The 25394-nt window shown below is 47.5% G+C and overlaps 1 pseudogene; it reads left to right on the top strand.

Annotated features, from left to right (window-relative positions):
• Nucleotides 1–2044: 2044 nt before the first annotated feature.
• Nucleotides 2045–19636, top strand: LOC139704202 (ruvB-like 1; annotated as a pseudogene).
• The last annotated feature ends 5758 nt before the right edge of the window (nucleotides 19637–25394 follow it).

Below are 25394 nucleotides of genomic sequence, written 5' to 3' on the forward strand. Positions count from 1 at the left end.
ATCAGAAGTCTTATCTAGAAGCTTGTTTGTAGACTGTGTACCACGTTCCAAAATTAAAATTAAAATGGTAAATATGTGTTCTCCACCTTCATAATGTAAAGCAGTATAGGGATAGAGGCAAACATTGACTCAATAATGATGTCAATGATTAGAATAAAATAATTAGATTTTAAAGTCAGACTAGAGAGGACAAAGAAAACACATGGGAGTCAGGAGCCCCCACAGCTGGGCTGGATCTCGGGCGTGTCTTCACCCTCCTGTGAACTCACTTATCCCTGGAAGTTCTGTATTTCTCTGGATGCATTTTATTCATCTGCAAAATGGTGCAATGCCATTTGCTTCTGATAAATTCTCACTCATTTATTAAGATTCTGAGTAGGTGCCAGGCATGGTGGCGCACACCTCTAATACCAGCAGCTTTGGAGGCTCAGGCAGGAGGATCGCTAGTTGGAGGCCAGCCTCAGCAACTTAGCAAGTCTCTAAGATTCTTAATGAGACCCTGTCTCTAAATAAAATACAAAATGGGCTGGGGCTGGGGCTCAGTGATTTAGAGCCCCTGGTTTTAATCCTTGGTACCAAATAAACACCCAGAATAACGCTCCTCGGGGCCACCCACCCCCTGGGCTCAGCTCTTCAGCCAGGCAGCAAAACTCTTGGCTCCCTCCTGCAATCACACCCTCAGAGCTAGCTGGAAGAACCTGTTGCCAGGGAAGTCAACCCAGAGCCACAGCGGGAAGTGTGTGGGCGGAGCTCTACCGGCAGCTGCGATGAGCACATGCCTGAGCCAATGGAGAGTGGCGATGTTCCAATATCCTCCAATGGGGCACCGACAGAGGCGGGCTCTTGCCAGCCGCCCTTGTAATGGCCCTTGGTAACCCCTGGGCGGGTGCAGGGTAGTGGCTCCTGCACTGGTTGGGCTCTGGCTGGCACTTTGAAGATCGAGGAGGTGGAGAGCGCCACGAAGATGCCGCGCATCGCCTCGCACAGCCACGGGAAGGGGCTGGGCCTCAACGAGAGTGCCCTGGTCAAGCAGGCGGCCTCGGGGCTCCTGGGCCAGGAGAATGCATGAGAGGGATGGCGGGCGGGGCTGGGGGGCGTGGGGACCTTCCCGGCATTCGCCCCGACTCAGTGTCACTTTGGTGCCCGGCGTTGACCCCGGGGGCGCTGCCCACAGAACCACACTGTGGCCCCTTTTGTGTTTATTCCGAGACAGGATCTGGCTGAGCTGCTGACGCTGGCCTCCACATTACAGTCCTCCTGCCTCAGCCTCCAGGTGCCCTGGGATGACAGGCCTGCACCATCGTGCCCTAACCCTAACCATCCTTTTACCAGTAAGTTCTACTTTTGTTAAGTGGCAACTGTACCAAGTCCCTTCAGTTACGGTATTTATTATTATTATTATTATTATTATTATTATTATTATTATTATTATTATTTGCAGAAAAAAATGGCCTATCTATAGGCCACCGAGTTTAGTAATGACATCTGGAGGTTTGCACTCCACCACCTCTAAGCTGCTGTACCCTAGAGTCATGGCCCATGGTCTCCCTGGAGGCTGAGCAACTACAGAAACCTGCAATTTATATGAGCTTGTGACTGTGGCCTTGGAGTCTCCTAGTAACAGAAAGGGCCAAAGAAAAGCCTCTGGTTTCTTGTCTATGTCTTTTTTGGAGGGCGGGGGGAGCCCTAAACCCCTGAGCCCCTCCCCAGACCTATTTTGTATTTTATTAAGAGACAGGGTCTCTCTGAGTTGCTCAGGGCCTCACTTTGTCTGAGGCTGGTTTTGAACTGAGATCCTCCTGCCTCAGCCTCCCGAGTCCCTGGGATCACAGGTGTGGGCCACTGTGCCCAGCAGACTTTCCTCTCTCACCTCCACTGTCTGGGCACCCAGAGCTGTGCCTGGAGGGTGCTGGCTCTCAGCGTTGGTTGGACGAGTCTGTGAATTGTTTGGACCAGGGACTGCATTTTTTTCCCCACTGAAACACAGTAATAGTGACCATTTCTCCCTTCTGTGCTGCAGGCATGTGACATCATAGAAGAATTAATTGAAAGCAGGAAAATGGCAGGAAGAGCCTTGCTGTGGGCCGGACCCCTGGGAACTGGAAAGGTGCTTGTGTTCTCGTTGATTTCTGCTGCCCAAGAGGATGATTCTCACGTTGAAGCCAGTTGGAATATGCATCTTAACTAGTCTTTGTTTACCGACGTGGGTCATATGTGTGTTTAAGAAAGGAATCTGATCTCAACTCATACTTCTAGAATGAAAATCATCCTGGTCAGAGGGAGGGGAAAGTCCTAAGAGGGGTCTGGTCTCTGGGATGGTCCTTGAACTCTTTCAAGTCTCCTTTGCTTGGGAAATGTATCTCTTTTCCTTTTCTTTTCTCTTCTTCTTTTTTTTTTTTTAACCAGTTATTGAACTTGGGGGCAATCAACACTGAGTCACTTCCCATGTTTGTATTTTATTTAGAGCCAGGGTCTTGCTAAAGTTGCTGGGGGTATTGCTATGTTGCTGAGGCTGGCCTCCAACTCGTGATCCTCCTGCCTCAGCCTCCTGAGTGGTAGGATTATAGGCATGCACCACCGCGCCCAGCTGAAAATCCATTTCTCTTGGTCCAGGGACTCGTAAAAAATTGTGACGGGCTGTGGCTGTGGCTCAGTGGTAGAGTGCTCGCCTCGCATGTGCAGGACCCTGGGTTCGATCCTCAGCACCACATAAAAATAAATAAGTGAAATAAAAGTATTGTGTCCAACTACAACTAAAAAATAAATATTAAAAAATTGAAACAAAGATATTATGTCCATGCACAATTAAAAAAATATTTAAAAATCTTCTGTGGCACATTTTTGGAGGGGGAAAATGAGTCAGCCAGTATTTTTTTGAATGTGAAATTTGCCCACCACTATTTTGGCTACGTGCATGATTGACAAATAACAGAAACACAATTTTGATCTTCAAGGGGCTTCTAGTGTTTTCTGGGCAGAGAAACAGGAAGTCTCCTGATGGCACAAAATGTCTCAGTTGAGTCTGAGCTTCAAACTGCTGACTGATTAAAAATGCTGGAATTGGGCAGAGGGTTTGATAATTCCCCCCAATTTGGGCTTTCCAGGGGACAAAAGAGGACACATGGTGGAGCTTGTTGGGATCTGCAAGGGGATTGGCCAGATCCTCAGGCTTCCCAGAGCTCCTGGTCTGGGCATGGCTTGTTCTCTGGAAGGGCCTCTTGGCACAGGAGAGTAGGAGCCTGCACTCTTGTATGTAAAGAAGTGGGCTCTTACAAGGGGTGGTGGCCCCTGCCTGTCATCTCAGTGACTCTGGAGGCTAAGACAGGAGGATCACATGTTGGAGGCCAGCCTCAGCAGTTTCACCAGGCTCTAAGTGACTTAATGTGACCCTGTTCAAAAATAAACAACATAAAGGTCTGGGCTACATCTTGGTGGGTATTGATTGATCAGCTGGGAGGCCTGGGGCAGGCCACTTGACCTTTCAGAAGCAGAAACACAATCATCTGTGAAAAAAGCTTGAATTCTAATTTTGAAGTTGTACATATGGAGTTGCCAGGGTGTGTTTTGTGGTGTCTGATGGTGGATGAAGAAGTTCTGTGTCTGGGGGAAATTTTTTGAGGCTGGAATGCCATACAGTGTGCACTTACAGGAACATTAGCTTGTCCAAGTCGTCTTCCATTTTTGGTGGGGGCGTTACCAAGAATTGAACCCCAAGAATTGAACCCAGGAGCTCTCGACTCCTGAGCCCCATCCTCAGTCCTTTTTACATTTTATTTAGAGACAGGGTCTCACTTAGTTGCTTAGGGCTTCGCTTTTGCTGAGGCTGGCCTCCAACTCTTGATCCTCCTGCCTCAGCCTCCCGAGCTGCTGGGATGACAGGCCTGCGCCACAGCACCAGCATGATAGCTGTTTCCTTCAGTGCTGTTTTACTCAGTGTTATTTGGTACTTTTTGTCTTCCAGTGTTGCTCTTAAGAAGTCTGATTTTCAGGGTTGGAACCTTCCTTTCTGGATGTTTTGGAGGTACTTTTGGATAGGGTGTCCTCCCCTGATTTCCCTTTCTTAATGTCCACAGGGCTTTCTGAGACTCACTGTTTGGTGTCGTTGGTGTGGACAGTCGCCAGCTCTGAACCCCTGAGCTGTGGCCTGTTCCTGTTCTCTGTGTGCTCTTTCTGGAAGTCCAGCTAGGTGAGATTAGCTCTGAAGTGATTTTCAACCTGGGCTGGTTTTGCCCTCCAGAAGATCTTTGCCACTATCTGGAGAGTCGTCTCTTGTGGTTTTCAAAACATGATGGGGGGACTCCAGTGTTAGTGGCCAGCGATGCTGCCAAACAACCTGCACTGCAAGGCTGTACCCAAAAAACAGAGAAAAGACTCTCCTATTTTTTTGGGGGGGCTTCCAGGGATCAAACTCAGGTGCTTAACCCCTGAGCCCCATCTCCAGACATTTTTGTATTTATTTTAGAGACAGGGTCTTGCTGAGTTACTCAGGGCCTTGCTAGGTTGCTGAGCCTGGCCTCCAACTAGCCATCCTCCCACCTCAGCCTCCCAAGCTGCTGGGATGACAGGAGTGCACCCCCACACCCAGCTCTCAGTTTCTTAATCCATAAAATACAAGTTAGTAGGCTGGGATTGTGGCTCAGTGGTAGAGGGCTCACAGAGCATGGACAGGACCCGGGTTTGATCCTCAGCACCACATAAAGATAAAAGCATTGTGTTGTGTCCATCTACACCTAAATCAGTTATATTAGTTCCGTCACCTATATCAGTTCAATATTTATTGCTAAGGGGAGGGGTGCTTAACTTTATAATGGCTTGATTTTTGAGAATTTTTTAAGATTTAAGTTCTTCCCCCAATTTAGGGCTGGAACAAAATTAAACTTGTTTCGAAGAAAAAAAAAATTAAAAATAAATATGAATAATGCAACCCTGTTCAAAAATAAACAACATAAAGGTCTGGGATGTGTCTTGGTGGGTAGTGATTGATCAGCTGGGAGGCCTGATAATATTAAAATATTAAAAAATACAAGTTAGATTTTCAAGATGACAGGCTATGGAAAGATCAGTGAGATATAAAGAGCTCCATAGGAAAGGGTAGGTATATGTGCCTTTCTTCCATGAGTTTCTTTTTTATAATATAGTTTTTTAGTTGTAGTTGGACAGAATACCTTTGTTTTATTTATTTATTATTATGTCACATGGAGGAAGAAACCCAGGGCCCTGCACATGCTAGGCGGGTGCTCCACCACTGAGCCCCAGCCCCAGCCCAGCCCCTTCCATGAGCTTTTAATTGGAGAAAGCTGGACAGAAAAGGAGCCATTCTTAACCAAGTATTGTTTCTATTTGAATGGAAGGGTAATGGTCACCCCTTCAGTATTAGGTGGAAGGAGGCAGGGATGCTGTTCAGTGGCTAGTGGGCACTGTCTTTGACACTGGAAACTGAGAATGGGGAGTTGGGGGCTGTGAAAGAACAGGGAAGAGTCAGGCACAGTGGCTCACAACTGTAAACCCAGCAACATGGGAGGCTGAGGCAGGATGATCTCAACGTGGATGCCAGTCTCAGCAGCTCAGTGAGACCCTGTCTCTAAATAAGGAAAGCTGGGCCTGAGGCTCAGTGGTGGGACAGCTGCCTGGCACATACAAGGCTCTGGGTTCCATTCCCAGGAACATCAAAATAAAACAGATGAGCACTGCCACCTGTGGCCTCCCCTGGGCCTCATGGTGTTGGAATCGCATCCCTCTGTGTTCATTTTCCCTTTGCTATTAGAACACATGCTTTGGGCTTGCCAACTCAGGTGCCTAAGCATTCGGGCAGCGAGGTAAGCAAAGTGACTTGCTCAAGCCCAAGGATGTGGTGCCCTTTCACTAAAAGAGGGCCACTGTGTCCAGACCTGGTTTCTCAACAGAAACCAAATAGTTGGATTTTAACAGGAAAGTTCCTAGGGTTCAAAAAATGGCAAGAGCCATGCACGGTGGAACATGCCTTTAATCCCAGTGGCTGGCTTGGGTTGCTGAGGCAGGAGGATAGCGAGTTTGAGGCCAGCCTCAGCAGAAGCGAGGCCCTCAGAAACTCAGGGAGACCCTGTCTCTAAATAAAATACACAATAGGGCTGGGGATGGGGCTCAGGGGTTGAGGGCCCCTGCGTTCAATCCCCCTCCCCCGCAAAAAGCCAAGTTTAAAGGCACATATAAAACTACGTGGTCCCAATCAAACCATCCTGTGGGCAGCTTGTTGGCTTCTTGTAATCTAAACAGTATTTTAGTTCGCCAGATGAGGCTGTCCAGCATTAGCACTATTGTGTGCTCAAGACCACCCTAGAAAACAGGGAGAAGATCAGAACTAGAAGCAACCTCTGCCCCATGGGCTAGTGGATTTTTCCTGACAGCATTCGCTGATCATCCCCCATATCGGCTGCTCAGAGCTGAAACCAAACGGGCATTGAAAAGAGGAGCCTTCCCTGGTCCATCTTTGAAGCAGTAGCTTCAGTTGGCCTTGTTCCAGCAGCTTGGGAGGCTGAGGCAGGAGGATCTAATGTTGGAGGCCAGCCTCAGCAACTTAGTGAGGCCCTCAGCATCTCAGGAGGCTCTGCTTGGCCTACACACCTAGGGTCTGACCTCATTCTTATTTCAGAGATGAGGGAGGATGAAATGGCACTCAGAGGCCATGGCATTTCCCAGTCCTGGACCCACTTGAGAGCATATGCTTTCTAAAACTTGGTATTTGATGACATGTCTGTTTCACCAGGTTCTCTTTAGCATCTGCCAACCAAAGTTATGTTACTGAGCATCAATTTATAATTGACCACAGGGCACTGTCAGGGGGAGCTTGTGCAGACCAAGCCACCGCTTACAGATTTGGCCTCATGTATTATCCATTATTTTCTGGCCTTTTAACATAAAATAAAGGTCATGTAATAAATCCTTCCTGATTTGTTAGTGTTGTTTATTTATTTATTTATTTTGGTCCCAGGGATTGAACCAAGGGGCACTTAACACCTGAGCCCCATTCCCCAAACTTATATATTTTATTTAGAGACAGGGTATCACTGAGTTGCCCAGGGTATTGATAAGTGGCTGAGGCTGGCCTCCACCTTGCCATCCTTCTGCCTCAGCCTCCTGAGTCTCAGGAATCACAAGTGTGCAATACCATGTTCAGCCTCTTGAATAAATATTTTTATAGATGGGTTTGAATAATGTTTTCAAGACTGTAAAATGAAAACCTTTCCTTTCTTGCCTCTGTAGACAGCCCTTTCTCTGGCGATTGCACAGGAGCTGGGGAGTAAGGTGCCTTTCTGCTCCTTGGTGGGGAGCAAAGTTTACTTCATGAAGATCAAGAAGACAGAGGTGCTGATGGAGAACTTCCGCAGGGCTATTGGTGAGTATCACATCAGTGTGAACGATGGCTGTTGCTTCTCCGGTGCTTTGAATCCTTTCATCTTAAAAATGCTCATGTTCTTTTGGTGCTGTTGACAAGACAGGCAAGAGTAGCTAGCCATCCAAGCAGCTTAGGGGGATGAGGTAAAAGGAACACAATTTGGAGGCCAGCCTCAGCAACTTACTGAGGCCCTGAGCAACTCAGCAAGACTCTGCCTCTAAATAAAATATAAAAAGGGCTGGGGACAGGGCTCAATGGTCGAAGGCCCCTGGATTCCATCCCTGGTACCCAAACAAATAATAAATAAATAAAAAGACTAAGCAGTCTACTTGGGGAACTTTTGATTTAATGCTGAAGGAAAGAAAACGCAGTAGGAGGGTGCAGCATTTGGAAGTGGGGAGACATCATGGGACCCTGTTTCACCCCCCACAGCCACCTGGTACCCCCATGGCTGGCACTCTATCTTCCTGCGGTTCCTCTTTGTGGGACTGGCTCTGCCTTTGATCTTCCCCAGCAGGTCCCTGTAAGCACTCAACTATGGGGCTCTCTCTCTCTCTCTCTCTCTCTCTCTCTCTCTCTCTCTCTCTCTCTCCTTTTGAGACCATGGCTGCTGAGCCACCCCTAGCCCCTGTGTGACACTAATGCTGAACTGAAGAGTTCTAATTCTGAACTTGTGTCTAGAAGCTAAGCTTTGTGTCACATTGAACTTAGGCTTTTTATTTTTATTTTTTGGTACCAGGAATTGAACCCAGGGGCACTTCACCCCTGAGCCCTTTCCCCAGCCCTTTTAATATTTTATTTAGAGACAGTGTCTCACCAAGTTTCAGAAGCTGGCCTCCAACTCTCGATCCTCCTGCCTCAGCCTCCTGAGATGCTGGGATTATACATGTATACAACTGGGTTTTACGTTTAAAAATTTTCTCTCTATTGTTTTTTATTTCTTCATATCTTCTTTTATTTTCCCTTTTCATGTCCTATTTTTCAGGATCTCACTATGTTTCCCAGGCAATCCTGGAACTCCTGGGTTCAAACCATCCTCTTGCCTCAGTATGCTGAGTAACTATGGCTACAGATGTGTGCTACGGTGCCTGGATTACTTTTCCTTATTTAAACATGTGCCAGTGATTTTATTCAACTCATAAGTTAAACATATGAACCATATTCCAACAGCTCAGAAGGCTGAGGCAGCAGGATAGCAAGTTGGAGGCCAGCCTCAGAAACTTAGCCAGACCCTGAGCAACTAAGTGAGACCTTGTCTCTAAATAAAATATAAAAGGGGCTGGGGATGGTGCTCCAGGGTTCAGGGCCCCTGAATTCCATTCCTGGTACAAAAAGGAACCAAGAAAAATATGTGACAAGTAAGATATTACTACCTTTCAAATACCTGGATATTAATATTTTAAGAACTTAAATTTAAAAAACACCATTTTTCTGGGATGGGTCAGGGGCTCAGTGGTAGAGCACCCACCTAGCATGTGTGATGCCCTGGGTTGCATCCTCAGCACCATATAAAAATAATTGAAAAAATAAAGAAATTATGTCTATCTACAACTTAAAAAAAAATTTAAAACCCCCATTTTTGTGAGACAAAAACCTGATAAAACTGGCCTTCACACAGTTGCTTGTATTTCAGTGGCTCAGTGGGAACTGAAATGCTTTAAAATTTGAAAAAGTAGAGGTCACCAGGCACATTTGATGGGAGTGGCCCCTGGAGTGGTGTGGTGGGGGACACAGCAGGGCTTTTGGTGGCAGCAGGTGAGGAGAAATTTCTAGATCCTACCACAGAATAAAGGGCAAGCTGTGGTGTCCCCTCAGACAGAAGCCTGCTTTTCCCACATCTTTGAATTCCTGCAAAGCTGCAGAGAGAGGGAGAGAGGGTCATCTGTCCCCGTCTGTGCCACTTCCTTGATGTGATAAAGTCCCTGTCAGGGACTTAGAAACCTGAGCCAGCAGATGAAACCCGTGTCCTTTGTGCTGTCTTGGCCAGAGACAGCGCCCACAGCCTCTCTCTTGGCCAAAAGCTGGGCCCATGGTCCACTGGGCCTTCCTCTGTCTACTTGTCACCACCAAGAAACTTCTAGACAAATATGAGTGGCTGAGAGTTGGGGATGCCTTTCTTCCTCTCCTGGAGAAATTTAATGTCACTGTCCCCTCACAGTGAGTATGGGCAGGCATTCCATTTGGAGGAATTTCCTCTTTGCAAAATAGAAATGGTTCTATTAAAAAAATCAAAGTAGGCTTAAAAGCCCAGAATTTTCCAAGCTTGATAGAGTTTTCTGATACCTTCATGTTGTCTGGAAAATTTCTTTATTTTGTACCAGGGATTTAACCCAGGGGCCGTCGACCCCTGAGCACCGACCCCAGCCTTATTTTGCATTGATTTAGAGACAGAGTCTCCCTGAGTTGCTCAGGGACTCAGTGTTGTGGAGGCTGGCCTCTAACCCATGATCCTCCAGCCTCAGCCTCTGCAGCTACTTGGACTCGAGGTGTGCACAGCTGCTTCGGGCTTTGTTTGGGAAGCTTGTTTTGGGGTTCAGGAGCTGTGAATTTGGTTCATCAAACACAGAATGTGGCTACCCTGTTGGATGTTTTCCACAAGCCCCACTTATAGGCTCTCAGGTGGATCACAGGCAGAGGAGAGCTGGCCCTTAGCTTCCAGTCTTGAGTGTCCTTGTCCTGGTTGGGTTTCTGGAGAAGAGAAGGCAAGGGATAGGGTGATAAGATAATGCCCCCCTTTGCCACAGTCTGGCTGGGCACAAATGCCGCAGTCTGGCTGGGCACACAATCACGAGCCACCACACAGCTTGTAGATTCAAACAGCAACTCTTTATTCCCGAACTCACACCAGCCGTCTACCATCACGTTCTGGGGAAATCCACATTCTCTGCCCAAATCCACGTTCTCTGCCCAAATCCACACCCACTGGGCTTCTACCTCCAAAAGAATACTGTCTAAATCCCGTGAGAACTCAAGGGGAACTCAGGCAGCAGGATACGCCCTATTCCCAGGAGGAATAATCTTAAACCTTAAACCTGGAACCTAAACTGGGAACGCCCTAAACACGATTATCTTAAAACCGGGAACACCCTAATCTGCCTTGGTCCTTGAGCAAGGTCACCTACATTCAATGTCGCTGCAACATGTCAGCAACATGGGGTACGCTGGCAAGGAAATTGTCATACCTACTTGGCTAATGGCTCCCAGCATCTCCCCCCTTCTGATTAATTAAACAACAAGCAATGTGGCTTAAGGACCGTGCCTGGTAGGTTGTCCAATTCAACATATGGTTCTTACCCGTCATCGGAAAACTGACATTTAGGCATCAGCCTCCTGTCTTAGGTTGATACCACTGTAATTGGATCATACCCGTCACTGACTACCGGTCCAGCATAAGCCATTGGCCCCCAAATTTTAGACCATCACTAGCAGAAGGGAGGAGGATACAGAAATGCCACGACACCAAGCCAATTGACGGCTCCTTGGGAAAAAATTGCATCACTGGTGACACCATCAGCAAAGATATGTCAGCACTACCACAATTAACATGGGGTGCGCTGGCAAGGAAATAAAAATTGCATCACTAGTGACACCATCAGCAAAGATATGCCAGCATTACCACAATTCGCTGCACCAAACGATAGTTACATAGTCCAGGCAAGTTCTGCAAGCAGTTCAAAGCAGAGGAATCTATCAATATATCCATTTCCTCCCAAAATCCATTTCCTCCCAAAGTAAGTTGACTCCTTGATTGAGCATTACTTGTTGAGTTATATTCATTGATGCATCAGTTTATACAGCTTACTGTGATAGCTATCATAGAAGCTGTCTTCACCGGCACTGGGATGGAGATGGGAATTCTGGCAATGATGCTAAAAAGACATTATCCTGAAAAGAATTATTAAATATAATGAAAAGGAAAGGTGAAAGTAAACAAACAGATCTGTTAACCTACTTTAAAAACAATCCTTAACAGCCTTTTACCTAATTTAAACTAGTAAACAAACAGATCTGTTAACCACCTTTAAAAACAATCCTTAACAGCTGTTTACCTAATTTAAATTAAACCATTTAAATCACGTGATTAAAAATAATAATAATTCGGATCCATTTTTTCATGAGCGCTCCTCATATAAGAAATATGGACATACGCACATACAGACATACAACACAAAACACAAGAGTGTACACAAACGTACAACACATAAGAAAATAGTAAAGGCCTTGTAGCTTTACCTAGGTGAAATCTCCATTGCAATGTTTAAAAACTCCACAGTCAAAAAATAAAACTGATCAGAAAAACATTAACCTAGGTTTGTATGAGCTCAAAAAATAAAAATAGAACCTTATGATGTGGAAAATGCAATAATAAAATAGCTATTGAAAAAAGCATCCTGGTTAATCACTGTTGCAGATGTAAGAATGGCCAAGCTGGAGTTCTGGATATCAGCTGTTATGGATTTGAGTCAAATCATCTTCTTTTCGATCTGTAGAGACTGTTTTAGTTAATCTCTCTGGAATCCAAATGGGCTGCTGTTCTCCCTGTGGAAAAACACAAACAGACCCCCGACTCCAGACAATCACTGGGTCAGGACCTTTCCATTGTCCTGTTAGAATATCTTTCCAAAGTACTTTAGGCTTATGTACATTTTTTGGATACATATGTCTTTCTGCAGCACTAAGTCCTGATGAATCCAAATTTTAAAAGTTTAGAGTAAAAAGGGTTATTTTAAGTTTATCTTTGGGGGATATATACCCCTTTTCAATTCCCTCTTTTTGCTTTAATAAGTATGTCTGTATCTAATAGTTGTCTTAGCTTTTTGCATTTTCTATCTGTAATACCTTACTTGATATTTTCAACCATTTTTTATCTTATTTCTATCTTCTAGTTTTTTTTTTTTCCCCTAAGGTTTGTATTTTTACCCTTAGTTGCTTATTTTCCTCCTAGTTTTTTTTTCTTCCTATTTTGTGGGTTTAAAATTCTTGTCTTCCTACATCTTTTCTATCTTTCTACATCTTCTTTATCTTTTTTCTTTTTAACTTTCTATACTTCTGTCTTTAAAGTTTTTCACTTTAAATTTTTAATCTTCTTTATCTAAATATCTTTTATCCTATTATTTTCTCATTTTTTTAAGCAATGCCTTTAAGATTAACTAAGCTTCTTTCCTCCATCATGAAGGCATTTTAACCACCTTTAATTTAACCTTTTAAAGCCTTTTAATTATCATCTGTACTGTACTTTTAAATGTACTTTTTCACCACCTACAACTTCACTCTTTTAAACGAGGCTTAGATTTTGTTTAAATCGCTTCAATGTTAGTTTACATGGCTGCCCATCAACCAAAGGCTTTTTTTTTAACTCCATTGAGAAGCTTTGTCTCAATCTGCCATGTACAAATACCTTTTTCTTCTTTCTTCCTTTCTCAAGCTTTTAAAGTAAGTCTAGTTTCCTCAAAATCTTTTTAAACGGCATTTTACAACTTTTTACATTACCACACAGAGATTATCTCATCTAGAAACATTTCTTTTTCCTTTAACCTTTTATATTAAAATATATTTCCACATCTTGAATCTTTTTCTATCTCTTTTTTAACCGTTAACCCTTTTTATAAATTCACATTTTGAAACAACTCTTATAAAATTTCTGATTTAGACAAATTACTCCACTTTAATAAGATGAAAGACTTTCATGTTTTTATGATACTATAATACTATAATTGAAAACCAACTGAAAATTTTTCTACTCTTTGTATATAAACTACACGATAGAATCTTAACACTTAGTAACCTTATTTCAGCAAAGACACAGACACAAAGCAATATTAAACATTTTTCCATTTACCAATTTATGAAAACACACATAATGTTTAAATATATTACCTTATGGAACTTAATAAGTAAAGAGTACTTGATTTCATATTTAGTGGTTGCTCCCAGCACCCCTTGAACCGAGGGAAGTGGCCTGAGTGTCTGATCATGTGGCTGTGTGTCTCTGCCTTTGGGATATTTCCATATCAGCTCACAGGGATCCTGATGGCCACCTGCCAGCAGAAGTCTTCTGTGGCCTCCCCATTTGTCGGGAGAGCAGCGACCCTTTTTTTTTTTTTCTTTTGAGGAGGGGCACCAGGGATTGAACCCGGGGATCCTAACCACGGAGCCACCTCCCAGCCCTGTTTTGAATTTATTTGGAGACAGGGTTTCCCTGAGTTGATCAGGGCCTCACTGAGTTGCTGAGGCTGGCCTCCAGCTTACAATCCTCCTGCCTCGGCCTCCTGAGCTGGAATGACAGGCCTGTGTCACCGCTCCCAGAAGAGTTGCTCTCCACCCATGATGTTGTCACTGGGTTGTACTGTAAGGTGACTTGTCAGTTCTTGTGCTGTGGCAGTTTGAGGTAAGAAGGTTGTTGGTGAGGAGGAGATGTATGTGAAGAGAAGGATGGTCCCACTTCTCACCATGTACGCATCGGCCATCCCTTCCAGGGCTGTGGATAAAGGAGGCCAAGGAGGTCTATGAGGGGAAGGTGACGGAGCTGACGTCATGTGAGACTGAGAACCCCATGGCAAGACCATCAGCCACGTGATCATAGGGCTCAAGACAGCCAAGGGCACCACACAGCTCAAGGGGTGTCTGTCCTGAGCCCTGTCCTCAGCACTGTGGCACAGGCAGGTGGTGTGACCTCTGTGTCCCCCTTTCCTTGGCCTCTGCACTGTTGATGCCATATGGGACACTCAGGATAACACCGTGTAGTATAAAGTGACACCTCGTAAGGACTAGGACATAGGTCCCTTCATAAGGTAGGTCTTTCTTTTTTCATTGCTTCTGTGAGTTGTGTGGTTAAGTCAAGAAATTGTTAATGCCATCTCATCCCCCAAATGACAACCATTGGCCAGCCAGGTACAGTGGAGCATGCCTGTCATCCCAGCCCCTCAGGAGGCTGAGGCAGGAGGATCACAAGGTGGAGATCAGCCTCATCAACTTAGTCAAGGCCCTGAGCAACTCAGTGAGAGCCTGTCTCTAAATAAAATACAAAATGGGCTGAGGGTGTGGCTCAGGTATAAGTCACCCCTGGGTTCAAATCCCCAAACTGCCCCCTCACCTCCCCAAAAAGTCTAAGTGGACATAATTTTGTTTTCTTTTTTCTTTCTTTTTCATAATGTTTTTACTCATCCACTGTGTTATGACTGACTCACACTAGCTCTGTACCTCCCCTGCTGCATGGCCAGGTCCCCTGCTGTGAGCTTGGGGAGGTGTTTTACCTGTGGCTCATCACAGCTGTGTGCCCGTGTGTGCAGGTGCCAAGAATCTCATTTCCCCTGTTTTCCAGATCAAGTCTTCAGGCTCAGAAAGAGGCTCCACAGTCATCCTGTGTCCAGTGCTGGCTGAGGGGCAGGGTGATTGTGAGTCCTCTGGTGCTGGGTGACCCCTGAGAGTCCTCTGAGCTCTCTGGGGCTCAGTTTCTCATCTCTAGACCACTCTCCATCCACCATAGAATCTCTCCATCTTTCCCCCTTTTATAACTTGATGATTCTTTGATCCTCTGAGGTAGTTTCTTGGTCACAGCTTTATGGAGATCATGAAAATGTCACTTCTTCCAAGGGCTATTTTTCTGTTTCCTAATGGGGCCTTCATCTCAGGAGCTTGGCTCCACAACCTGTCTTTATCTCTTTAATCCCTCATCACATCCTGTCCATCCTGGATTAATGAGGTTCTGAGAAGGTGGCCCCTTCTCAATAATAACACCTTGAGAAAGTTCTTCTGGAAAATCAACCGAATAAAAGTGCCTGAGGTGAAAAGAGAAAAATTGTCCTCTTCCCTGTAGGAGAGAGGACACAGAAACACAGTGGAAATTTGAGCCATCCATCACTCTGCTTCGACCAGCTTCTCAAAGAAATGAGCCTAACAGAGAAGAGGAAAATTGTCTTCCAAAACAAAGGTGCTACCCACCTCTGATCCCAGCAGCTTGGGAGGCTGAGGCAGGAGGATCGCAAGTTCAAAGCCAGCCTCAGCCAAAGCAAGGCCCTAAGCAACTCAGGGAGACCCTGACTCTAAATAAAATGCCAAACAGGGCTGGGGATGGGGCTTGGTGGTTGAGGGCCCCTGAGCCCAATCCCTGGTACCCCCAGCCCCCCCAAAACTCATGTCCTTCTGGGCAGTTTTTCCACATGGATGAGATACTGGGACAGAAGGACCTCAGGTGTGTTGTGTGGAGTTGTGAAGTGTCTGAGTTTGAAGGAGGCTTATGAATTTTTTGCCTAGGGACTCCCCAATCCTGCTCCTGTTTGCCAGTGCCCCAACAAGGCCAAAGAGGCCAGGTCCTGTTGAGCTTCTGGCAGCTCTCTTGGGGTGCAGTTGTGAACATGATCCACCCATTTTAAGTTTGTGTAGCACACAGGATTTTGATGCATGACATTGTTTACACTCTCCATCTTAATTCTAGAATATTGTCATGACCTTCCAAGGGACCTCATTCCCATGAATGTTTAGTCCTGTGAACTGAACCCGTAGTGCTTAAGCAGGGAGCCAGAAGCCTGCCCTTTTTATTTTGATTTGTATTGTTTTGAGAGAGAGTCTCCCATTGCTAAGTTGCTGAGGCTGGCCTACAACTTGGCGATCCTCCTGCCTCAGCCTCCGAGTCCCTGGGATGACAGGTGTGCACTGCTGTGCCTGGCCTCTCAGGTCTCTTCCGGAAAGGTGCCTTCCCTCGGGGTCAGGAGGAACTGGAACATGCATCATGGTGGTCTGAGTCCCCCTTTGTCTGGTTTGGTTTGGTTTTAGCTGAACTCCAGCATTTTTTAAAGTCTGCAGAAGGAGCGAGTGGAGGCCAATGACGTCATCTACATGGAGGCCAACATCGGGGCTGTGAAGGTATGCTCCCCGGGGACAGTGTTACACATGAGGGTCTGCCAGGGGGACAACTGGGTAACTAGGGTGTCACTTTGCTCATTGGTGGTGGGTGGGGGAAGGTCAGCAGCTGTCCCTTTACCTAAGTCACCTTGGATTTCTCTGTCTTCCTCTCCTCATGACTTAAGCAGGCAGAGTGTGCAAGATGCAAACCCTGTCGGGGACAGGGACCAGATAGCCTTTGTCCCTTCCCACTGCACCAGGCAGCATCTTCCATTTTCCTTTATCTCCCTGGTGTCCCTCCCTGAGTCCTAAACCTGGGGACTGCACCAGGTGGCTCGTCCTCTATCTGCTGCTGCGTCCCATGGTGGCTGCACCTCTCTGGTGCATGGATGAGCCTAAGGCCTCGTGTCACCCATAAATCACCACCTAGAAAAGCCCGGGACCCCGGCTCCAGTGAGTCCCCTGGATGCTCCTTTATCAGGAGTGAAATGAAAAGGGAGAGAATCTTCCAGAAAGTCTCAGGTGTGGCCCGGGCGGGTCTGGGAGCCAAAGCGGGGCCCCCGGCTGTGGGGCATAGGCAGAGGTTGCTGTTGGGGGCCCTCGGTGGGCAGCGGAGACCTGGCTGTCACTGAGCTCTGTGTGGTCCCGGTGCCCCATGGCTCTGCTGGCAAAGGCAGAGGCCACGGAGTTCGCCCTGGAGGCCGATGAGGACATGCCCTGCCCAAGGGCGACATGCACAAGAAGAAGGAGGTCATCCAGAATGGGATATTGCATGACCTGGATGTGGCCAACACCAGGCCCCAGGGACAGGCTCTGCTGGGCCAGCGCATGCCCAAGGCCCTGGGAACCAGTTGTCAGGGCCGTGCTGTCCTCCTGAAAGCCCTCTGAGAGGCTCAGCAATGAGCACGACATGAGCTTCGGCCCCTTTGTCCCAATGTCCAGATGCTGTCACCGCTGATCTCTGGGCGTTGTCTGCCCCTGGCCGCCTGCCAGCCTGTTGGGGGCTGCTCTCCACCCCGGGCTGGGGGTTCCTGGCGGGAGCCTTCACAGGGCTTCAGACAGCCTCACGGAGGCTCTGGCCTCTATAGAGCAAGAGCTCCAAATCCTCCAGCTCCCAGCTGGCGCTGCTCTGGGCCCCACTGGACAGAGAGTCAGGTTTGCTCTTCATCCTGAAGGGGCCTCCTCCTCCCCACCAGGAACGGGCTTTCTGCTGGGAATCTGGTTTTTCTTTTAGTCCCTTGGAGCTTTTCCCAGGAGAGGCCAGAGACTCTTGAGATTGGAGTTTCTTCCTTCTTGGCCGGAGGTTTTTTTTGTTTTGTTTTGTACTGAAGCTTAAACCCCAGGGTGCTTACACATGGAGCCCCATCCGCAGCCCTTTTTATATTTTATTTAGAGACAGGGTCTTGCTGAGTTGCTCAGGACCTCACTAAGTTTCTCAGGCTGGCCTCCAAATTGCGGTCCTCCTATCTCAGCCTCCCAAATTGCCAGGATTTTTAAAGACATGTTCCACCGCACACGACTCTGCTTGATTCTTGCAGGTCAGGGGAAACCTCAAGGGGATCCCTCTGAGTTCAGAAGCCCCTCATCCCTTCCAGGGGAGTGTGCTGGGCCTGTCCACCTCAGGCCTCCAAGTTGAGTGACATCAGGGACCCACAGGAGGAAGGAGGATGAGCTTTGGTAGCTGCCTTAGAAAGTCCTCTCAGGTACAGGGGGACAAGATGTCCTGTCCATGATGGGCCAGTTGATGAAGCCAAAGAAGACAGAGATCACAGGTAGGACACATGGCAAAGCCAAAGCCTAGAGCCAAGTAGAAGCCCTTCTCTGACAAGCTCCTGGCTCTGAGCGCCTCCCACTGCGTGGCTCTGGGTCTTCACTCCCTTTAGAAGCCATGGCCACACTGTGTGCTCTGGCCCCACAGAGGTCAGCATCTGCTTCTCTTGAGGTCCCAGAAAGGTGCCGAATTTGACACCAGGGAGTGGGTCTCCCTTGCTCCTTTATGGACTTATTTATTTATTTATTTTTTGATGCCGGTGATTGAACTCGGGGGCCCTCGACCACTGAGCCCCGTCCCAGCACTTTTATTTTTTATTTAGAGACAGGGCCTGGCTGAGTTGCTTAGGCCCTTGCTAGGTTGCTGAGGCTGGCCTCCAACTTGTGATCCTCCTGCCTCAGCCTCTCTGGCTGCTGGAATGACAGGCATGTGCCATCGCGCCTGGCTCTTCCCTAATTTTGTGTCCTTCTCCGGACCATTACCACTTTACTCCCTGAAAATGTAAGTTCAACATGAATCCACTGTTGCCTTGAGGCATTGCAGCAGCCTAAGCTCCTCCATGAGTGGCCAAGAGCAGATCTGTCTCTGAATTCGGTTTTGAGAGCCATGCATCATGGCTCTGGGCGAGGACAGGCCTCAGATCCCGGTTCTTTGGGAACAGCTCCATCCTGATGACAGGGGACGCTGGTTTGGAAGGTGAGGGCTGAGACCTGAGGTGGGCCTGCTGTTCTGTAAGGGCTGATGTTTCTGGGGCCAAGGCTGGGCCTGCTCTGACCCTCCTTGCTCAGGTTTCCTGGGGAGAGGATTCTAACTGCACTTGATGGAAAGCTCATTAACCTAAGCATTGTCATGCACGGCCCCCAAAAGAGCTCCTTGACTGAGTGCAGCAGAGGGGAATTCACATTTGAAAACACATCTCCCTGGAGCTCCCAAATGAGGTGTCTTGGCATCAGGGTCAGGGCTTGATGGGGCAGCTCCTGGTCATTGTGCCCCACACAGCTCCACAAAAGGCGTTTTGTGGCATTTGGGGGCGATGATGCCTGTTTTATTTTTTTTTAGATGAGGGTTCAGGGATTCAACTCATGGGCTCTTGACCCTGAGTCCCATCCCCAGCCCTATTCTGTATTTTATTCAGAGACAGGGTCTCAACTGAGTTGCTCAGGGCCTTACCACGTTGTGGAGGCTGGCCTCCAATTTGTGATTCTCCTGCCTCAACCTCCCAGGCTGCTGGGGTTATAGGCGTGTGCCACCACAACTGGCATGATTCTTGTTTACAAATGATGACACCAAACCTGGAATGGGTCCAGTACCCAGCCTTGGGTCAGAGAGCCAGTAGGAGAACCAGGCTGCAGGGTTGGGTCTTGATTGAATTTAGGTGTGGAGAAGAGAGCAGGTGACATTTCCCCCACTGGCTGGGACCCTGCCCAAGGCGAGGTCAACAAGGTGGTGAACAAGTGCATCGACCAGGGCGTGGCTGAGAGGGTCCCCAGCATGCTGTTTGTGGACGAGGTGCACATGCTGGACATCGAGGGCTTCAACTCCCTGCACTGAGCTCTGGAATCTTCCATTGCCCCCATCGTGATTTTTGCCTCCAATCGAGGCCACTGTGTTATCAGGTAGGTGCTGCCAGCTGTCCCTGCTGCCCGGGTCTGTCCCCTCCCATGATGTCACAAGTCAGGATGGGATGAAGGGAGTGCATGTTGCCCCTGGGAGGAGACAGCAGGGGGACTGAAGGCCGCAGCTGCCATGTCCCTGATGGGCAGGGTCTCCATGGGCCTCTGAGGCTCGACATTCCCGTGGGGAGCAAAGGCCTGAGGAGGTGGGGCCCCTCTGGTGACCTGAGTGTCAGGTTCCTCACACTGGCATCCAGAGGCCAGCAGAACCCGTTTCATCTTCAATGAGGACACTGAATGACATTGCACCTTGTCCCTTGGCATAGGTGGGAACACAGATTTGTCTCTGAATTGGTTCTTCTTAGCTCCCCATGACAGCAGCATGCATCCTGCCATGTCACCTACACAGGGTATGATTTTCATTCCTGTGACTGGCCCTACTGTGGGGTGTCCCTGGTTGTGTTCTTATGTGAACATGGGAAAGTGACATCCATTTATTTTCCTGCATCCCCCAGTCCCTCCCCTCCCTTCCCTTTGTCTCATCCAATTAAATTCTATTCTCTTCTCCCCTATTGTGAGTCAGCATCTGCATGTCAGAGAGGACACTCAGCCTTTGTTTTTTGGAATTGGCTTACTTAAGCAGCACAGTCCTCTCCAGCTCCATCCACTGACCTTCAAATGACATCATTTCATTCTTCTTTATGGCTGAGTAATATTCCACTGTGTATAGGGACCACAGTTTCTTTATCCGTCCATCTGCTGTGGGGAACCTAGGCTGGTTCTGTAGCTTGTCTACTGTGAGTTGAGCTGCTCTAAACACTGAGGAGAACGCAGGTCTCTCCAGGAACAAAACCAGTAAGGACAGTAAGACCTTCCTGGAGACACAGTGGGGCCTCTGGCCCCTGCCTGGCCTCAGCCTGCCTTTGAGTATAGCTACTCCAGGCTGTGGGGACAGGGGGTCTTGTGCAGAATGGCGTGGACACATCTTTAGCACAGTGGCTCTGCTATCTGTGCCACAGCTGGGGGATATTCCTCCCTGGGCCCCTGCGCTGGAGGCCTCCCGCCTCCCCTCATGCCAGCAGCTTCAGTGGTCAGGTGGCGCCCTCAGGGTTTTCTGTCTTCCTGGTTCAACAGGAGCTGGGCCTGGGTCTTCTCAGCAAAGGTGGCAGGAGGGCCTCTTCCACCCCAGCAGCCGAGGGCTATGGGGACGAGTCCCTGAGAATGCATGCTGGGGCAGGAATTAGAAAAGAACCCTGTGGTCCAAGTGTCTCAGGACGGCTAGAGCCAGAAGTGACCCCCCCATTTGCCCAGACTGGCTGCTGAGTGACAGACAGTGGGAAATTCAGTTGCTCTCAATGGAGAAGCCCCATCTCAGGAGCTAGGGGACCACAGCACTAGGCCACCCACGAGTCCCTGCCACTGGGTGCTCCCTTGCCCTTGGGATCTGAGTGAATGACCCAGGTTCATGGGCAGCATTGTGTGGTCCCCCCAAGTCCCCTGACGTGACTGAACAAGATCAGGGTCAAACTACCTCCTGCAGCTTGGGGGCAGCTGGTGTCAGTCTGGCCAGCTGCTGGGGGAGCTCAGGGTACCCTGAGTAGCATTGGGGGCCAGGGGCCCTTCAGCCACCACCTGATACTGTAGGAGTCCCCTCGCTGGTTCCCCATACTGGATCTCCTCACTGGGTCCCTATCAATGGGTCCCCTCACTGGGTCCCCTATCTGGGTCCTGCCTGGCTGGCCAAGGGCTCCACATGGATACATGGCACCCTCTGCTGGGGAGCCCTGCTCACAGCCCCCTCCCAGGGTCCCTGGCCTGGCCAGCAGGTGTCTTCAGAGGGTGCTGCTCTGTCCACCCTGAGCCCCAGAGAAAGCTCCACGGGAAGGAGCTTTCTGGCCCGAGAACCTGCCTGTGGGGATGGAGCCCCGTGGTCTCCAGAACAGGACTCTGGTGCCTAGTCCCGGGGACGTGGTTGAGTAGCACTGAGGGACATGGCCCTGCCCCCCAAGCCCAGGAGCAGGGGCTGTGACCTGGTGTCCAGGGAGCGTGCAGCCCAGAGGCAGGCTGGGCTGTGACCAATGCTGGACTGGGCCAGGACCCAGGGCTCTGGGCAAGATGGGGTTGGGGCGGGGGCTGAAGAGTATCTGGGACATGAGCACATTTTCGGCGACTTCTGACCTGCTGCCAACAGGCTGCTCCCAAGGGGACCTTCCCGCTCCCTGCCCCGCAGACCCATGTCTGACCCCAGAACTCATGAGGGACAGGGGAAGAAGGTATAGTGTTGGCTGAGGGCTTTTTCTCCTGGCTTTGCACGTGGGACCTCAGGGGCAGTGGGACGTCTTGACTTGCTGAGAGCCCGTGGGGCTGTCCTGACTCAGGGACCTGCCCAGGCCAGAGCCAGCAAGTGTCCACCCCAGCAGCACCTGGCTTCAAGGCCCACCCCCCACCCAATGCATTTAGAGACAGAGACTCACTGAGCTGCTTACTTATCATCTTTCTTTTGCTGAGGCTGGCCTCCAGGTACGATCCTCCTGCCTCAGCCTCCCAAGCTGCTGAGATGACAGGCGTGGGCCTCTGCAGCATCCAGTCTTTTTAAAAAGTCTTAGGTGGTGAGTCTGGATGGCGGACTTGGCCTCCTCGTTTTCTTCTGTGTGGGGCTAAGGAGGGAGCCCAGTGCCTCCCGTGCCAGGCTAGCTCCAGGCCATAGGCGCCAGGCCATAGGCAGTGGTGTGGCCTGGTCCCAGTGGGAGCCTGTGGCCTAGTCCCAGGTGGGGTTTTGAACAGCCCTCTATGAGATGCAGCTCCTACACCCTGGAAAACTCAAGCAGTGCTTAGTGTGTCCACAAAATTGCAAGGCTGCCACCATAGTCGGTTTTAGAACACTGCAACCCCCATCCCTGTCAGCCATCCACAGCCCCTCTGCTGCTGCGTCCCATCCATCACCCTGACCTCAGGCAGTGGGAGGCTGCTTTCTGTCCCTTAGCCATCTGTGGCTGTGTGGGGTGTGACTGACAGGATTCACCCTTGTCCTCCAGGCCCTTGAATCCCCCGTGGCTGAGGAGTGCCCACTGCATGGGGCCTTCACCAGCTCATGGATCTGTGCACTCATCAGCCCCAGCCCGTTGGGAGGTTTGGCTGTAGGAGTGATGCTGCTGCAGATGTGCAGGGACTGCAGTTTCTTTCTTTTGGATCTGTGTGGAGAGGTAGAGCTGCTGTGTCACACAGCACCACTGACCTTCCAAGGAACTGCCAGTAAGATGGCTTTATTGCCATACTCCTACCAGGAATGTCTGAGGGTCTTGGTTTTTCCATATGCCACTTGACATCTGTTACTGTCCACTGTAGATGTCCCGGTGGGTGTGTGGTGGCCTCTCACTTGATTTGTATTTGCCAAGGGCCAGTGAGACTGCATTTTTTGTGTTTTATTGGCTATTTGTATCTTTGTAGAAATATCTGTTTGTATCCTTGGCCTTTTTTTATTATGTTATCTTTTATTATTGAATTGTAAGAGCTCTTTATATATTGTGGATATGGCTTAAAGTCATCTTTAAAGGATGCCATTTTGGAGAAAGAGTCAATAAAAGCAGAAAAATTGGTGGCAATATATAAAAACCTGGATAGATCTGTATCTAAACCTGAGGATGAAATATTCTTTCTAGAAAAAGAGCTACAAGAAGAGAAAACTAAACATTCTCAACAGGATGAATTGATAGTGGGATATATAAAAAAATTAAGTTTCTAGTAGATAAATCAAAATTCCTCAAATCACAAATACCTGAAAGTAAAACAACCTTGAGAATATGTCAAATAAATAAAAGAGTTACGGTAGCAATAAAAAATTCTTTGAATAAAAATCCCCAACTTCAGGAAAGACAAAAATAGCTTTCATAAGAAGTTGAAGTATGAAAAGAAAAACTGAATTGCCTTAATAAATGGCACATGAACACTCTAAAGTACATGCAGAACAAGTTTTAAAAAATAAAGAAAATCACATTAAGTCTCTGAATGAACACTTGCTGCAGATGAAAGATTGGGTTCCTGTGCTTGGAGAAGTGCTAACAGATGGTGGTAACTTGGAATTGGAAATGGAAAGTGAATCAGAAATTGGTGCTCACTTAGAAGATCAGCCAAAAGGAGCTTTAAAAACTGGTTTATGTTGCTAAGTTAAATGCCTCTTTTAAAAGCTTAGAGAAAGAAATAAAATTTTTACTTTATTATCTGAAGTAGGTAAAACAAAGGAAGACCTTATAGAACATTAACAATCTTAAGACAGAACAAGCATCTTTTTTATATTCTCTTTTTTAAAATTTTTATTTATTTTTTATTAGTTGTTCAAGACATTACAATGATCTTGACATATCATACATTTGATTCAGATAGGGTATAAATTGTCATTTTTCCACGTGTACAGATTGCAGGATCACATTGGTTATACGTCCATGTGTATACATACAGCACACTTTGCAAGCAGAAAATACAGAATTTGAAAGTCAAAAATCAGAATCTTTAGCATAAACTTAAAGTCATGATGGAACTATAACAAGAAAATGTAATGAAACTCCAAAGGAAATTAATAAGAGAAGAAAATTACCAGGTAGAGCAAGAGGACAAACATTCCAAAGTGGAGGAAAAGATAAGCCATATAATTAAACCACTGGAGACCTATAGAAAGCAAGCCAAAGATCTTGAAGAATTCGAGAGAACCATTTGTTCTTATCAGGCACACTTTATTTACTATGAAAAAAAAAAAAGCACATGATAATGTGTTGGCAGCTCAGAATGCTGAAAGATACCTCAATGATTTAAGGAAACAAAATGCTCTCAATAGACAAAAATAAACTGAAATGGATTTCAAATTTAAACTTGTGGAAAAATATCCTTCTGTGCTTGATGTTTCATATTCAGTCTTTGCCAGCAGAATTCCCCAAATAGTTCCTCACCATTGAGTCAAAATTCATGTGAAATAAGACCTTCTCATTCAGAAAAGAAGGGTCCACTCATACTCTCACCTTTGGTGCCATTGGGAGGAGAAAGAGGCCAAGGGGCCCATAGAATCCTCTGGACCATCTTATCAGCAGTTCAAAAAAGAGAATCAAGCTGTGATTTGTGAAGTGATATTCAGAGAGCACCTTCTGGTGCTGGGCCCCTGGCACCTCCATGGGAACAGGCCCATAGGATAATGATCCTGCCACCAGCCACATCTTCCTCTACAAAGGCAAGATGGATGTTATTCTAATTATGGTAGTAGACCATCTTGATAAGCAGAAGTCAGAAGTTCCAATATGCTGCCCTTGGATTAATTGGATGGGCCTCATCTTCAGAAATGAAAGCCAGTAGAAAGGATACCAAGTTGATCTTGGTGATTCCAATGAAACTGATTCATCTCTCCCTGCTGAAATCCAAGCAACTGACTCTGGCTTTGCTTTCTTACCTTTCCCTCATATCAAACATCCGTTGTTTCCAATGGATCCAAGGAGTAAGTTCATGAGAAGAGGACCTTTTTTTTCTTCCACCTCCTCCAGAAAACATGTATGGAGCATCTCAAGAATATTTTCCAACCAAGGCCACCACCCCCTCCATTCTCAATGGGACCATGATGTTTTCTTCATTATCTCCCCCCAGAGCTGGATTTCCTCTCTCCCCTGCATTCTGAAAGTAGAAGTGAGTTCCCTTCAGGGTGGATTCCACCTTCAAAAGATTCTGCTACTGAACATTCAGAAGTACAACAGGAAACTTGACAATAATTTTTTATCTGCCTTCAAAAGTAATATAGTTCTCATTTTTAGTTTATGTGCTT

This window comes from Marmota flaviventris, unplaced genomic scaffold (assembly GCF_047511675.1).
Source record: "Marmota flaviventris isolate mMarFla1 unplaced genomic scaffold, mMarFla1.hap1 Scaffold_44, whole genome shotgun sequence".
NCBI lineage: Eukaryota > Metazoa > Chordata > Mammalia > Rodentia > Sciuridae > Marmota > Marmota flaviventris.